The sequence below is a fragment of the Ranitomeya imitator genome, chromosome 1, assembly GCF_032444005.1.
Source record: "Ranitomeya imitator isolate aRanImi1 chromosome 1, aRanImi1.pri, whole genome shotgun sequence".
In the NCBI taxonomy this organism is placed as follows: domain Eukaryota; kingdom Metazoa; phylum Chordata; class Amphibia; order Anura; family Dendrobatidae; genus Ranitomeya; species Ranitomeya imitator.
The window spans coordinates 727934610-727952896 of record NC_091282.1 but is presented as its reverse complement, the minus strand read 5'-3'; positions in this window follow the sequence as shown (position 1 = coordinate 727952896).

The window sequence follows — 18287 nt, the reverse complement described above, 5'->3', positions numbered from 1 at the left end:
TTAAGAGCTGTAAAAGCTGGACGTACAAATAATGATAATGGTATACTGTCCTTCACAAAAAGCTAGATGAGCTGTCTTTTAAACACATCTGTCATTGTTACATTAACTTTGTCACTTACAAAATATCTTGTAACTGATGTTTGAGATGCTCTTTCCTCCTCCTTTGCCTGGCAGGAAGTGTTGGTCTCTGGTTTCTTGGTGCTGCTGTGGTCTTTTTCAATCACAGGTTTGTAAACTTCTGGGTGGCAGCATTGTAAATGTCTTTTTAGATTGAAAGCTCTTGAAGGAGCATTTTTATCACTGCCTGAGTATGCACTGATTGTGGCATCACAGCATTTGTTTTTATCTGGGTCACTTATACAGTGACACAAAGAATAATTTTTATCTTGAGTCAGTGTGAAATGCTCAAATAGAGCTGACTTCATAAGATGCTTCTTAGACATTTTGTAATTATGTAAATTCGCTCTCAAAATAATTTTGTCATGTAAAAAAGTAAAGTATATTGTAATTCTTGCAAGAATAGGGAATCATGCACTGTATAGTTTAGGATAGAAATAAAACAATCTTTGCATAAATCAATAGGACAGATGATCAGTATAAAGTTTGTAAAATATGTTAGACAGCTTTACTCTGAACAAGCTTGTCTCAGAGTACAGCTTACTAAATGCTTCACATCACATTTCTTCACAGTCTATTAAGAGGGGAGGAGGGAGGGAGCATGTTTGTGCTGAATCATATTCCAGAACACACATACACACACGTCCTCATCGATCCTGTTACTGTATTTCCAAATTTGAGATGTTAGAAAACAGTTTTTCCCCTCATATTCTATGTATAGTGTATACAAGTCATCGGAGCATCTAATTTTTTCACACATGAGCTGAGACGAAAAACAAACTAAAACATCAAGCATACAGAGACAACATATACTGGACTATTGATTTATGCACAGTTTATTGAAAGTTTAGATATGCTTTAAGAAGTACTTACCTTCCTTAATCCTGCTTTCCTGTTCATTCCAGAACTTCTGAGATGAATGTAAGCTTTCCTTCCCTGTGTGTGTTATTTTTTCCCCTTATTTGTAGAGGAGGAGCTTCACTACTTATCATGAACATAAACTGCAGAACATATTCATCTGAGCTAAAAGTCTAGAACTTAGATCAGGAATAGGACAGATATTTATAGGACATTTCATAACTTTCCCAAATTCTTATGAAAAAAATATTCTCCACAAACTGCATTGAACTACTGTACCTAATTTATTATATATTTCAGAAGTCGGAGTTGGTCCATTTTATACTGACTCTGACTCCACCAAAATGGGCTCCGACTCCAAAACTCTGACTCCACAGCCCTGATTACCACCAGTGCCATTATACACAGAAGATGTGTATATAGTGTATAGTGTACAGGTAATAAAGTGATCACCAATGACATTATACACAGAAGCTCTGTATATAGTGTCAGTGATCACCAGTGACATTGTAGACAGGAGCTCTGTATATAGTGTCAGGGTACAGGTAGTACGGTGATCACCAGTGACATTATACACATGAGCTCTGTATATAGTGTCAGTGTACAGATAATACAGTGATCACCAGTGACATTGTAGACAGGAGCTCCGTATATAGTGTCAGTGTACAGGTAGTACGGTGATCACCAGTGACATTATGCACAGAAGCTCTGTATGCTTTATTATATTGCCCTGATTGTTGAGATCCATATACATTTAGGATTGTGTTTGAATGGTGCTATGATTTATGTTGCAGTTTCTAAGGGCTCGAACTAGCCGTTTGTCTCCCAACGTATAGTAATGTGATGCTGGTCAGAAGAGCCTCGGCCAGTCCGTGCATTTTAGTCTGAGATATGACCAATTTGCATGGATGCCTACATGAGTCCTAAATTGGATTTTTTTTCTTTTCAGTGCAACATAAATGATTTATATTAGAAATGAATAGAACCAAAGATTTTACAATATTAGAGCAGTGACTCCGGTTGGGTAGAAGTCCTTCCGGTGACAGATGCTTTGCAGCGCTCCATCGGATCACACAAGGTAAGCAGTGTCATGGGGAAGGCTGTTTGTCACTAGACCCAGTCCATTTCTTTAATCTCCCATCCCTCTAATCAGTTCATATATATCCATCAAAGCTCTCCTCTAGCATCTAATTGAAAAAAAAAAAGCGAAAAAAAAACTGGTGCCATCAATAATCCACAATCACTCTTTATCTACATGGATTTTAAGGCTCTTTTTACATTTGTGCTTGAAGCAAACTTAACATATGTTGTGCTGCTGGTAAAAAACCTTAAACCTAATGTTCCCTTTAATGGAGAATAATGCATTAAATACGACTTTTAATACTAATGTCAGATTAATAGAGATATAATCCATTCTACAATTTCTCTTCTAACATCGGGAAGGATAACAGACCTTCTGGCTGTGTATTAGCACGTTGCAGGTTGGAGAGAGCCTTTTTTTTCTTTTTTGTATAAATCGCAGGGGTCGTGAACCGACTGAATCTGTTTTAGTTTAGCCGAATTTAATCTCTTAAAATGGACTAATATTTATTTCACGGTGACGGCAGCAGAAGTGCTAGTAAGAATGAGCATGAAGGAAAGTGACAATGGCTTTACATGCAAATGTAGAATTATATAGGACTGATCTGATGCTCGGGGAAGGAGCTTGTTACAGTGGAATCTTTGAGGTCAATTATAGAGTTATTGCTACCCTCCCTAAGGGCCTGGGTTAAGGTCACTTTAATGTACTGTATATAAAAAATGACAGTAAGAAAAGGTGAGCTTGAGAAATTTGTTATCGCCTCTTGTGTATATACTGTATATACCCAGAAATGATCACTGCCAGCTTAACAATAACAAAAATGAAACTACTAGCTTCTACTACCAATCGTTTGTACAGGCCGATTGGACAACCGTTAGAATGTAGTGTATGGCTTGAAGGATGCGGTTTATGTTGAATCTGAAAAGGTGGGCAGTGTTTATAAAAAAATATACAAAGATATTACATAATGGGAACAAAACAATACAATATGCAAAATTGTATAAAATAAAGGGGATGACAAAAGAAAATTACTAAACCCGATGTCACGGAAATGGCTTAGAGCTTAGCGAAGGAAAGTACCCCTTAGGAAAACGGAGCGAAGCTGTAACTTCCAGGACTGACAAATGACCAAAACCAAAATTCTGCTTTTTATTAGATGAAGGTTACGCCCACATACCTCCTCTTGTTGAGCTCATATAGAGGCTGGTTGTTGGATGTGCTAGGTCTTTTAGAACTTTGAGATCCCCAACTTACAGGATATTTTCGCCCCTGGCTCCACGCCGAAAATATATCTCCCACAAATATTGGATTAATGCAAGCCCCAATATTCATCACTGACCACTGGCTCCAAAAAGTCTGCGACCCATGCTTTGGACAGAGGAAGCGCTTGCATAAACAAATCTCAGTCTGGGTGGCTGGATCCCAGAGCAGATATTGTAATTACCTGGTCACTTCAGGAGGTTCCTACTTCAATAGAAGTTCAAGTGTCGGCTCTCTCTCACTTCCCCAGTTATAATTAGTTTATATCTTCCCCAGTTATAATCAATCCCATAAGTTCAATGCAAGGGTGATATGTCCCCTCTCTGGAGATGTCCATATGGATTTTAATTTTTCTCTACTACGCTCCCCTTTTGGAGGTGGCATGGGGGACTTATTTACAGATCATCTCCCTATCCCATCTCCCAGCATCCCCCTGGTTGGACAGCCCATCAGTGTTGCCTTGTTCGCTACCAATCTTGTACTGAATGGTAAAATTGTACTCCTGTAGAGCCAAGCTCCACCACAGTAGTTTACCATTGTCGCTGGCCACCTTATGCAGAAAGCTGAGGGGGTTGTGGTTGGTCACTGTGGTGAATTTGCACTAGTATAGTTAGGGCTGCAGCTTCCACAGGGCTTACACTATGGGGAGACACTCCTTAACAGTGACATAGGCCATTTCCCGGGGTAAGCGCTTGCGACTGATGAACGTCACTGGATGCTCCCCCTCCTCCCCTCGTTTACCTGGCTGAGCATGGCACCTAGGCCAAATGCACTGGTGTCTGTTTGAATTACTAACCACCAGGTGAAGTCTGGGACCTGTAGAACTGGGGAACTGGCAAGGGCAGCCTTTAGTTTGTGAAGGATCGCTCACCGTCATCCAGGGCCGTATTTAGAGTTTCTGCTGCCCTAGGCACTTTTAGTGCTGCCTCCCCATGGGTGAGTATGACACTATCGGCATAGACGTTGGCAAGAATCGCTGATGTGAAAGTAGCCTTTTGCAGCAGATGGGGCAGTTTTTCTGCATCTGCCGTGTAACGGATCATCAACAGAAACTCTGCTTTTGGCCTCATTCATTCCCCATAGGATTTGTGGCACTTGCCGTGATCTGGCAAATGCGGTATCATACCTCCCAACTTTTGAAGAAGGGAAAGAGGTATAAAGTTTGCGGCACACTATGTGCGCCGCGGCCTATTTTAGGCCACGTCTCTGACCACACCCATTTGACAACTAGTCACATCCATATCCACGTCCCAACCACACCCAATAATACAATAATTATAAACAAAAATAAACATGGCCACACAGTGCTCCATACTGTATAATGGCCACACATGATGCTCCATACTGTATAATGGCCACACATGATGCTCAATACTATATAACGGCCACACATGATGCTCCATACTGTATAATGGCCACACATGATGCTCCATACTGTATAACGGCCACACAGTGCTCCATACTGTATAATGGCCACACATGATGCTCCATACTGTATAACGGCCACACAGTGCTCCATACTGTATAATGGCCACACATGATGCTCCATACTGTATAATGGCCACACATGATGCTCCATACTGTATAATAGCCACACATGATGCTCCATACTGTATAATGGCCACACATGATGCCCCATACTGTATAATGGCCACACATGATGCTCAATACTATATAACGGCCACACATGATGCTCCATACTGTATAATGGCCACACATGATGCTCCATACTGTATAACAGCCACACAGTGCTCCATACTGTATAATGGCCACACATGATGCTCCATACTGTATGATGGCCGCACACGATGCTCCATACTGTATAATGGCCACACATGATGCTCCATACTGTATAATGGCCACACATGATGCTCCATACTGTATAATGGCCACACATGATGCTCCATACTGTATAATGGCCACACATGATGCTCAATATTATATAACAGCCACACATGATGCTCCATACTGTATAATGGCCACACATGATGCTCCATACTGTAAAATGGCCACACAGTGCTCCATACTGTATAATGGCCACACATGATGTTCCATACTGTATAATGGCCACACATGATGCTCCATACTGTATAATGACCACACATGATGCTCCATACTGTATAATGGCCACACATGATGCTCAGTACTATATAGCGGCCACACATGATGCTCCATACTGTATAATGGCCACACATGATGCTCAATACTATATAACGGCCACACATGATGCTCCATACTGTATAATGGCCACACATGATGCTCCATACTGTATAACGGCCACACAGTGCTCCATACTGTATAATGGCCACACATGATGCTCCATACTGTATAACGGCCACACAGTGCTCCATACTGTATAATGGCCACACATGATGCTCCATACTGTATAATGGCCACATATGATGCTCCATACTGTATAATAGCCACACATGATGCTCCATACTGTATAATGGCCACACATGATGCCCCATACTGTATAATGGCCACACATGATGCTCAATACTATATAACGGCCACACATGATGCTCCATACTGTATAATGGCCACACATGATGCTCCATACTGTATAACAGCCACACAGTGCTCCATACTGTATAATGGCCACACATGATGCTCCATACTGTATGATGGCCGCACACGATGCTCCATACTGTATAATGGCCACACATGATGCTCCATACTGTATAATGGCCACACATGATGCTCCATACTGTATAATGGCCACACATGATGCTCCATACTGTATAATGGCCACACATGATGCTCAATATTATATAACAGCCACACATGATGCTCCATACTGTATAATGGCCACACATGATGCTCCATACTGTAAAATGGCCACACAGTGCTCCATACTGTATAATGGCCACACATGATGTTCCATACTGTATAATGGCCACACATGATGCTCCATACTGTATAATGACCACACATGATGCTCCATACTGTATAATGGCCACACATGATGCTCAGTACTATATAGCGGCCACACATGATGCTCCATACTGTATAATGGCCACACATGATGCTCCATACTGTATGATGTCCGCACACGATGCTCCATACTGTATAATGGCCACACATGATGCTCCATACTGTATAATGGCCACACATGATGCTCCATACTGTATAATGGCCACACATGATGCTCCATACTGTATAATGGCCACACATGATGCTCCATACTGTATAATGGCCACACATGATGCTCCATACTGTATAATGGCCACACATGATGCTCCATACTATATAATGGCCACACATGATGCTCAATATTATATAACAGCCACACATGATGCTCCATACTGTATAATGGCCACACATGATGCTCCATACTGTAAAATGGCCATACAGTGCTCCATACTGTATAATGGCCACACATGATGTTCCATACTGTATAATGGCCACACATGATGCTCCATACTGTATAATGACCACACATGATGCTCCATACTGTATAATGGCCACACATGATGCTCAGTACTATATAGCAGCCACACATGATGCTCCATACTGTATAATGGCCACACATGATGCTCCATACTGTATGATGGCTGCACACGATGCTCCATACTGTATAATGGCCACACATGATGCTCCATACTGTATAATGGCCACACATGATGCTCCATACTGTATAATGGCCACACATGATGCTCCATACTGTATAATGGCCACACATGATGCTCAATACTATATAACAGCCACACATGATGCTCCATACTGTATAATGGCCACACAGTGCTCCATACTGTATAGTGGCCACACATGATGTTCCATACTGTATAATGGCCACACATGATGCTCCATACTGTATAATGACCACACATGATGCTCCATACTGTATAATGGCCACACATGATGCTCAGTACTATATAGCGGCCACACATGATGCTCCATACTGTATAATGGCCACACATGATGCTCCATACTGTATAATGGCCACACATGATGCTCCATACTGTTTAATGGCCACACATGATGCTCCATACTGTATAATGACCACACATGATGCTCCATTCTGTATAATGGCCACACATGATGCTCAGTACTATATAGCGGCCACACATGATGCTCCATACTGTATAATGGCCACACATGATGCTCCATACTGTATAATGGCCACACAGTGCTCCATACTGTATAATGTCCACACATGATGCTCCATACTGTATAATGGCCACACATGATGCTCCATACTGTATAATGGCCACACATGATGCTCCATACTGCATAATGACCACACATGATGCTCCATACTGTATAATGGCCACACATGATGCTCCATACTGTATAATGGCCACACATGATGCTCCATACTGTATAATGGCCACACATGATGCTCCATACTGTATAACGGCCACACAGTGCTCCATACTGTATAATGGCCACACATGCCACCACTGTTGAAATGAAATATAACATAGTGCCCAATTAAAGTGGAAGACTGTCTGCAAAATGCATGGACATGCCAGGTCATCCCACAAGCCAATAGGTGAAGGTTCTAATCGCGAGACCCCCATCTATTAATTACTCCATTAATGGAGGTTGTCTCAATGTTTTAAATGGGTAAAGTTGCAAAGTGCTTGTAAAAAGTAGCAACTTTGCAATTTTCCTTGTATTAAAAATCCTTTCATTTCACAAAAACGGAGGGATTTGTAATTTTATAGTACTCTTCACCTCTGTTACTGGCTACAGCTTCTATCAGAGGTGGCCTTTCTCCTAGTCAAGCAGTGTAACACTTGCAAACTCTTTGCTACTGAGCAGGGATGCACAACCAGCGGCTCAGAGGCCACATCGGACCCACGCTACCCTTCTGTGGGGCCCTCATCCATCTGCATGGTGTCCGGTCACATGTATTTTCCTTGTCATGGAGTAGAACAGTGGTGCGTAACATCATGGGGATGGGTATTTCTGAATGGTGGGCTGTTTCGTCATTTCTGATGCTGCCATATTTTGGTAGTATGGACGAGTTTTCACTCATCTAGCACAGAAAGGAGTAGATGACGTGAAGAAGTGGCCATGCTTGAGTACTGCTTTATTCATATTGGAGATTATTGGAAAAAGGAAATGGCTGTTTCGGCATCTGACAAATACTACAATGAAGAGAGGTGAATGCATAGCCCCTTTCTTTCTACACTGCAAACCAGTGAGAAGGAAGCGTCTACCTTCCTGATAGGTGGAACCAGCACCAATTAGATATTTATGACACATACTTTCAATATGCAGTAAATGTCTCAGAAGAAAATACTTTGGTAATATTGCCGCACATGGGGTAAGTTCAATCTGATAATGTGGCCCTCGGACCCAAAAATGTTGTGTACTCCTGCTATAGAGCAAGCAAGCCCTGCTCTGAAGCTGGTTTGATCTTTAGTATTTCATTTTCTCTGTGCTCCTCTGATGTTGAAGAGGCAAAGTTGGCTGTGCCTGCATCATAGGAGAGCAAGCAGGTCTTGAGATCAGCTCAGCCATGCCGCTGGTTTGCACTATCAATCATAAGGACCACCCTATCCCCTGGCACGTAGATAGTCGGGAGGCCGAGTAACACTGATGTGGAGAATAACCCTTTAATGGATTACAAATATTGAAAACACCTGTTAAGCTCATCTGGTGAGATGGATCCTCTAAGTCTCAGGTCCAGGTGGACATATAAACCCCAGGCATCGATGCAGCAAGTGACATAGGAAGTGTGGAATTGGCTCACTCAAATCTTAGGAGAAGCAGGATGAATGAAGTGGAACCCAGCAGGGATGGAAGCAAGTTGAAGCACAGTCTGCACAAAAAGTGGAGCATGTCAAACAGAGGTCTAGTGTCTCAATCCCAAGACACAGGCATGTATCTTAATGGGCTAGGGAGACAATGTCACTGATCCACTCCGGGCGACTTGGAAAACTCAATGTGGCAATGTGGATCACAACAGAGGGCAGTGGACCCAAGGGAAGGAAGAAGAGCCTGGGATACCCAGGATAGGTGTGTAAAAATACTTTTATAATAAGGAAATGTTAATTATGGAATCTCATAATGAAAATTCTACATGGGCTCCAAGGTAGACTCCTGCTTAGACTCATGTTTTAAGCAAGACTGATAGTCTGAGCATCTATGCCATACAATGTCATCAGTTTTGTATTCATATGGACAGATGCGATACTTCTACTGCAATTTAGTTAGCAAAATGCACACATGGGATTTGCCTGATGTCATCTTGTTATAAAAGCAATCTTCTCCCAGCATGCTCTCCGTTCTACCTTCCTCTAAGGTGACAGCAAAACAGAAAACTCATTAACTGCCTGCATTATATGAACGATAAGAACTAAACTGTTGTGTTATGCATTCTAAGTTGGAGCAATTAATTCTCTCACTTACTTAAACTGATCAAGATTTAATTACCATCACTTTGTGCAATTACTCCATAATTAAAGTAATTTGGATCATTCCACTTACTGACAGTGTCATTGAACAGCCATTTATAACACCAAAAGGAGAGATAATTAACTTACTACTGCTCAAGGCGGTGTATTAAACCAGAAAAGCTCACAGTAAGTTATTTCCAAATGTACATAACAATATGATAAGGACATTACATAAGATTCTGAATACCATGAAATGTGATCAAAAATCCATTTAACAGACAAATATATGAAAGAGTTTTGGTCAAACGTCTTTTAAGAGCAAAAATTAAAAAAACCCTGTTTCAAAACACACTGCATGAGGACCTGAAATCCATCCCACGTATGACTTAATTGTGATTTAACAGAAGGAATAGAGTGCTTATTAGAACGGTATGAGGTCAATTATAAAGGCATAGTGTATTATTCACGTATGTGCCTTGTTTAGTTCTGTTGAGTATACTTTTGTGAAATTAGCTCCCTCATTATTCTTCACATTGTTGATCTCCTTATTACACTTCAAAACAACTAATTCTTTTGTTCTGGACAAAAACTATTGATTCTCTTTTTGCGGACTAAAACTTCCAGTTTAGGAGTAAAATGGTCTTGTTATGGGGCAAATGTACTTACCCCTTTGTCATTCAGCTATTACTCGTTTTGTCATTAACCGGAACTTTTTTTTATTGATTCACACTTTGTTACTTGTTACAGATCAAAACTATTGACCTTCTCTTGGAGTAAAACATTTATCCCTCTTGCTGTGGACCAACACTTCTGATCTTCGTGGACCAAAACTCTTGAGTCTCATATCGTGAATCAAGATTCTTGAGCTACCAGCCTTGGATCAAGATTCCTGAGCCTTCAGCCTGGAATCAAGATTCTTGTGTCTCCAGTCTTGGATCAAGATTTTTGAGACTCCAGCCTTGGATCAAAATTTTTGAGGCTCCAGCCTTGGATCAAGATTCTTGTGCCTCCAGCCTTGGACGAAGATTCTTTAGGCTCCAGCTTTGGGCTAAGACTGCTGAGTTTTCATCCTTGGGCCAAGACTTCTGAGCCTCCAGCCTTGTGCCAAGATCTTTGAAGTTCTTGATATAAATCTCTTCACCATCTTCTTGAAGGGTGAAGAAAAAAGTGAAAGAACTACCACTTGTTTGAGGTAAAGATCTTTTCTGTAATAGCAACGACAAGTCTATTCATCCTACATAAATATAAATTTTTACTTGCTGGTTATGCCAATTATTCATTTTATCACATCTTTCTTTTCTTCATTTACATTTTAAAGAAAACATCTATGAGTTTTCCCCAATATATATTTCAACCATTGATAATCTGCGAAACCTGAACTGCTTAATAAACCTTTGGTCAGCAGAGGATTTGTGTTGTCCAGTTTGGGGCTTCATATACAGTGGGGCAAAAAAGTATTTAGTCAGTCAGCAATAGTGCAAGTTCTACCACTTAAAAAGATGAGAGGCGTCTGTAATTTACATCATAGGTAGACCTCAACTATGGGAGACAAACTGAGAAAAAATAATCCAGAAAATCACATTGTCTGTTTTTTTAACATTTTATTTGCATATTATGGTGGAAAATAAGTATTTGGTCAGAAACAAACAATCAAGATTTCTGGCTCTCACAGACCTGTAACTTCTTCTTTAAGAGTCTCCTCTTTCCTCCACTCATTACCTGTAGTAATGGCACCTGTTTAAACTTGTTATCAGTATAAAAAGACACCTGTGCACACCCTCAAACAGTCTGACTCCAAACTCCACTATGGTGAAGACCAAAGAGCTGTCAATGGACACCAGAAACAAAATTGTAGCCCTGCACCAGGCTGGGAAGACTGAATCTGCAATAGCCAACCAGCTTGGAGTGAAAAAATCAACAGTGGGAGCAATAATTAGAAAATGGAAGACATACAAGACCACTGATAATCTCCCTCGATCTGGGGCTCCATGCAAAATCCCACCCCGTGGGGTCAGAATGATCACAAGAACGGTGAGCAAAAATCCCAGAACCACGCGGGGGGACCTAGTGAATGAACTGCAGAGAGCTGGGACCAATGTAACAAGACCTACCATAAGTAACACACTACGCCACCATGGACTCAGATCCTGCAGTGCCAGACGTGTCCCACTGCTTAAGCCAGTACATGTCCGGGCCCGTCTGAAGTTTGCTAGAGAGCATTTGGATGATCCAGAGGAGTTTTGGGAGAATGTCCTATGGTCTGATGAAACCAAACTGGAACTGTTTGGTAGAAACACAACTTGTCGTGTTTGGAGGAAAAAGAATACTGAGTTGCATCCATCAAACACCATACCTACTGTAAAGCATGGTGGTGGAAACATCATGCTTTGGGGCTATTTCTCTGCAAAGGGGCCAGGACGACTGATCCGGGTACAAGAAAGAATGAATGGGGCCATGTATCGTGAGATTTTGAGTGCAAACCTCCTTCCATCAGCAAGGGCATTGAAGATGAAACGTGTCTGGGTCTTTCAACATGACAATGATCCAAAGCACACCGCCAGGGCAACAAAGGAGTGGCTTCGTAAGAAGCATTTCAAGGTCCTGGAGTGGCCTAGCCAGTCTCCAGATCTCAACCCTATAGAAAACCTTTGGAGGGAGTTGAAAGTCCGTGTTGCCAAGCGAAAAGCCAAAAACATCACTGCTCTAGAGGAGATCTGCATGGAGGAATGGGCCAACATACCAACAACAGTGTGTGGCAACCTTGTGAAGACTTACAGAAAACGTTTGACCTCTGTCATTGCCAACAAAGGATATATTCCAAAGTATTGAGATTAAATTTTGTTTCTGACCAAATACTTATTTTCCACCATAATATGCAAAAAAAATGATAAAAAAAAACAGACAATGTGATTTTCTGGATTTTTTTTTCTCAGTTTGTCTCCCATAGTTGAGGTCTACCTATGATGTAAATTACAGACGCCTCTCATCTTTTTAAGTGGTGGAACTTGCACTATTGCTGACTGACTAAATACTTTTTTGCCCCACTGTACCTCACTTGTATTTAAGAGTAGGCAAATAATAAGCAGAGGAAAAGCAAAAGATAACCCAAAAACAAATGGTAGTCCAGTGCTTGGGGATTAAAATTTCTTGTAACTTTATTCACATCTTCATAAAAACTTCATATTAATAATCTTGATGGCATGTACAAAAAAATCAACTTGTTTTGTGCTTAAAAGGGTTGTCCACTTCTAGAACAATCCCTTCTTGATCTAAATGCTTGGCCCCGATAAAATAAAAAAAGCCTATACTCTCCTTCAGTGCCAGCGCCGTTCCATCTGTGTTGGCACTCTTGTTCCCGGGGCTTTCATGCGGTGTTGTGACACATGACCCCGGTGCCCAATGAGCACTGGTGTCTCTGTCTCTGCCTTCGGACGAATTTAACATGAAGAGGAAGTATGGGCTGTAGCTGATCTCTGACTTCCTCTTCATGTTCGGTACTACAGAAGGCGTCGACAGTGACGCCAGCACTGACTGGGCGCCAGGCTCATGTTTCACAGCAATCGAACAGTAGCCCCGGGGAGGGCAAATGCCAATACCACTGGATTGGTACTGCCACAGGAGGTGAGTATGAGCCTTTTTTTTGTATTGAGGCCACGCATGGGGTATGAGAAGGAGTTGTCCAAGTAGTGGACAACTTCTTTAAGATCCCCATGCACATTAGATTAATGTTGGCCAAACCAACCAGTATTGATGGGTTCGAGTAACAGTCTAATTTGTATGGGGTCCCCCACAATTGATTGTTGGGTGTAAACACTCTAGCATATCCAATTTCAGACCGTGATCCTTTACTTCTTTCAGAGATAACCTTGTGCTATAGGAGTCTCTTACAGAGAACACAGGGGCGCAAGGCCATGCAAGTGCTGCCTTGTATGGAAGAGTCGGGTGAGACCGTTGCTGGTCATGGTTAGACTGTTGGCTATCTAAAGTATATGGGGGCTTCAGAGTAGACAGTGTTCATGGCATATGTGCAACTAAAACCAACAGTAACTTTGAAGCAGAAATCTGACTATGTGTCACATTACACTTCAGTATGCCAAATACAGGAATACAGACTAGCATGAATGACCGCAAAGTCCTTCTGAATATTAGAAAATTCAGCAATTAACTCATATTGTAACATGTCCAAAAGGAACAGTTGCACGGCACATCACAGTGTCAAGCAATTAGGCCTTGAAAGTATTCTGGATGAGTGCCTACATAGTGAAATAGTCCATGTGCCCTCATTAATATGTTAATTAGGACGATGCAAGCGATTTTAGAACCGGGCTGATTAATAAAGCTGAGATCACTGAATGCTTTATCATCTTTCAGTTCATTTTTTCAGCTCTGCTTATGGGGAACACGTATCGAAGGAAGCTTCAATGTTTATTTTCATTTTGATGCCTACTGTGTGCATGCAGTGTTGCTTTCCCTAATTATACTAGGTATATTACAGCTTTTGTTATTTTGTTTAGTGCATGACTTCCCCTAATTTAGTCTCCACAAAATTAATATTTTGACTGGTTGCCACCCACAGAAGCTGCCTGAAACATTTGCAAACAAAAAAAGAGAGAATACTGAGCAAACCAAGAAAATAAATATTTATTTTTTATTGTCGTTTGCATGTGGCAACAAAATGATTTTAGCTGTATATTTTTTTTTACTTATTTTTTTTTTAAATCTTTTTACTCATTTTTATTCATTTTTGTGCCTGACATAATGTAGTTCCTATAGAAACCTTTTACGTTTTATGAATGGAAAGAAATTTGCAAAGATAGTCTTCCATAAAGTTTACTCCTGTCCTTTATGGATTCTTAATGGATGAAATGCAATAATGTATTATTCTAATAGAACAGAAAAGAAAATTTGTTAAAATTCAAAATCGATAAAATGAAAAGTCTTCTGAAACAAATAAAAAAAAAATAACGCGAAAGAGAGGAAAAAAAGCACCGTCTGCTTTCCTGCTTTGCCATAGAATGGCATTTGTTAAAATGACCTTTTTGTTACACAGTCATAGTCAGCATTAATCCTATTACTCCATGATTTTTTTTTTATCAAGCCAAAGCAGCTGCCATTTCATCTTGCACTAAGTGAATTGAGGTGCTCAGTTGGTATACACACCACACTCTTAGATGTGTGAAACAGACAGTGATACTCAATACACATCACTAGCCGTTGTATTCTCCAGAGAGTAACCGGTCGCTTCAATATCTACATTAGGGCTGTCAAGACGTATCAGCTCAGTGTCAGGGTCTATAATCCCAGCAACTTCTCCTAAGCATGAAAAACATGTTTGCTGGCAGCTTCTCTTGGAAAAAAAAACATTTAGAAGGAATGGGCTTTGGCTTTCTCTTCCAATGACGTACTGGAAAATCCTTTCCTAAAAAATATTATTTGCATCATACTTATGATGATTATTTTATTGTTGTTTATTGTTGTTTTGAGTTTACTTTATTTTGATTCCAGGAAAACTTATGATGTGTGTTTCTCATGGATGTACTACTTTCTTCTGCTGTTAGGTCTTGGTCCTCCAGCAATTCATATATTCTGCTGTTTTTTGTCCTTCAGACTGTATAGTGTGGAGTCCATGTTTTTAGTGTTTGCTGACTTTTTGTTTGTACGGTAAAGAGATATTTTAGTTGTATTCCACCTAGGACCTCTGTCGAACTATGGTTCCTTTCAAGGAGTGAATGAAAGACCTCGCATGGTGGACATCTGGTTGTCCTGTAGGCTTCAGATGTAGCTTGGAGGCTATGGTGGACTGTAGTGTTGTACTGGGAAGAGTGGCCCAGCAAGAGTCAGTGTGAGAGACAGAGTCTAAAGCTGGCCATACACATGAGATAGCATTTCTCCCAACTCTCAGTCGTGAGCACATGGCTTGGCTGAGTGTTCATGTATTTCCCATGGGGAGAATAGAGCAAGCCACTGCTAACTTAAAGCGAGTTGTGACTCTTGCACATCCATGTTGCATTACCTTTAGTAATGCTTTAAAAGGAACCTGTCACCCCCAAAATCGAGGGTGAGCTAAGCCCACCGGCATCAGGGGCTTATCTACAGCATTCTGCAATGCTGTAGATAAGCCCCCGATGTATCCTAAAAGATGAGAAAAAGAGGTTATATTATATCACCTGGGCGGGCGGTCCAATCCGGTCGGCGTCGCAGTCCAGTCCGGGGCCTCCCATCTTCATAGGATTATTTCCTCTTCTGGTCTTCACACTGCAGCTCCAGCGCAGGTGTATTTTGTCTGCCCTGCAGTAAGGTCAGAGAGGCCTGGCACCTGCGCATTGCAGTAATTTGCTCTGCCCTCAACACGGCAGACAAAGTACGCCTGCGCCGCAGCGTGAAAACAAGAAGAGGACGTCATCTGATGAAGATGGGAGGCCCCGGACCAGACCGCGACACCCATCAGATTGGACCGCCCCTGGGTGAGTATAATCTAACCTCTTTTTCTTATCTTTTAGGACCCATCCAGGGCTTATCTACAGCATTCCAGAATGCTGTAGATAAGCCCCTGATGCTGGTGGGCTTAGCTCACTCTCGATTTTGGGGTGACAGGTTCCCTTTAATTGAGAAATTCCTAAAGAAAAAAACCTACTGGGTTTATGTGTTGATAGTGTATACTAACACAAATGGTTTTGCTGTTTGTTTTTTGACTTAGAGCAGGGGTGAGGAACCTTTATTCTACTGGGGGCCATTTGGATATTTATACCATCATTTGTGGGCCGTAAAAACAAATATTGTTTTGAAATGTATTCTGCTATATTTGGTCAAACAATTAATTAACTGACCAGTGATGACTGGAATTACTTCTCTTTGGTGAAACGTATGATAGGTGGTAGTGATGATGTTACTACCAAGAACTCATATCAGTAAGTTCTGAACACACAAGACACTGGGGTTATATATATGTACACATATGTGCCCCAAGCCCATCCTGTGATGTGTGTATACAGTTGGAACTAGAAGTTTACAAACACTATATAAAAATTATTATTATTTATTATTATAGCACCATTTATTCCATGGCACTTTACATGTGAGAAGGGGTATGCATAATAAAAAACAAGTACAATAATCTTAATCAATACAAGTCATGACTGGTACATGAGGAGAGAGAACCCTGCCCGCGAGGGCTCACAATCTACAAGGGATGTGTGAGAATACAGTAGGCGAGGGTAGAGCTGGTTGTGCAGCGGTTTGGTCTATCGGTGGCTAGTGCAGGTTGTAGGCTTGTCGGAAGAGGTGGGTCTTCAGGTTCTTTTTGAAGGTTTTCACGGTAGGCGAGAGTCTGATATGTTGGGGTAGAGAGTTCCAGAGTATGGGGGTTGCGCTGGAGAAATCTTGTATGCGATTGTGGGAAGAGGAGATAAGGGGAATATAGAAGAAAATCTTGTGAGGATCGGAGATTGCGTGCAGGTAAGTACCGGGAGACGAGGTCACAGATGTATGGAGGAGACAGGTTGTGGATGGCTTTGTATGCCATGGTTAGGGTTTTGAACTGGAGTCTTTGGGTAATGGGGAGCCAGTACAGGGATGGACAGAGGGAGAGGCTGGGAATAGTGGGGGAACAGGTGTATTAGTCGGGCAGCAGAGTTTAGAATAGATTGGAAGGGTGCGAGAGTGTTAGAGAGGAGGCCACAGAGCAGGAGGTTGCAGTAGTCAATGCAGGAGATGATGAGGGCATGGACTAGGGTTTTTGCAGATTCTTGGTTGAGGAATGTACGGATCCGGGAAATATTTTTAAGTTGAAGTCGGCAGGAAGTGGAAAGGGCTTGGATATGTTGTTTGAAGGAGAGATCAGTATCAAGGATTACACCGACGCAGCGAGCTTGTGGGACTGGGGAGAGTGGGCAGCCATTTACTTTAATGAATAGGTCTGTTGGGGGAGTCAAGTGACATGGGGGGAAGATGATGAATTCTGTTTTGTCCATATTAAGTTTTAGAAATCTAGAGGAGAAGAAGGATGAAATAGCAGACAGACGTTGTAGGATTCTGGTTAGTAGGGTGGTGATATCTGGTCCAGAGATGTATAATTTGTGTCGGCGGCATAGAGATGATACTGAAAGCCGTGAGAATTCTATGAGCTGTCCCAGGCCGAAGGTGTAAATGGAGAAGAGCAGGGTCCCTAGGACTGAACCTTGTGGGACTTCGACAGATAGGGGACGAGGTGAGGAGGTGGTGTGTGAGTGGGAGACGCTGAATGTCTGGTCTGTTAGGTATGAAGGTAAAAAGACACATATGCATGTTTTTCTCAATATCTGACATGAAATCAGAATAAACCTCTCCCGTTTTAGGTCAGTTAGGATTACGATAATTATTAATATTTACCAAATTCCAGAATAATGAGAGAGAGAATCTTTTAAGGCATTTTTATAACCTACTGCAAAGTCAAAAGTTTACATACATAAAGATTACTATGCCTTTAAGCAATTCTGGACTGCCCATATGATGATGTCATGTGTTTGGAAGCTTCTGATAGGCTTTTTGGCAACATCTGAGTTAATTAGAGACACATATGTAAATGTATTTTAATGCGCACCTGAAACACACTGCTTCTTTTTGTAGCATCATGGGAAAGT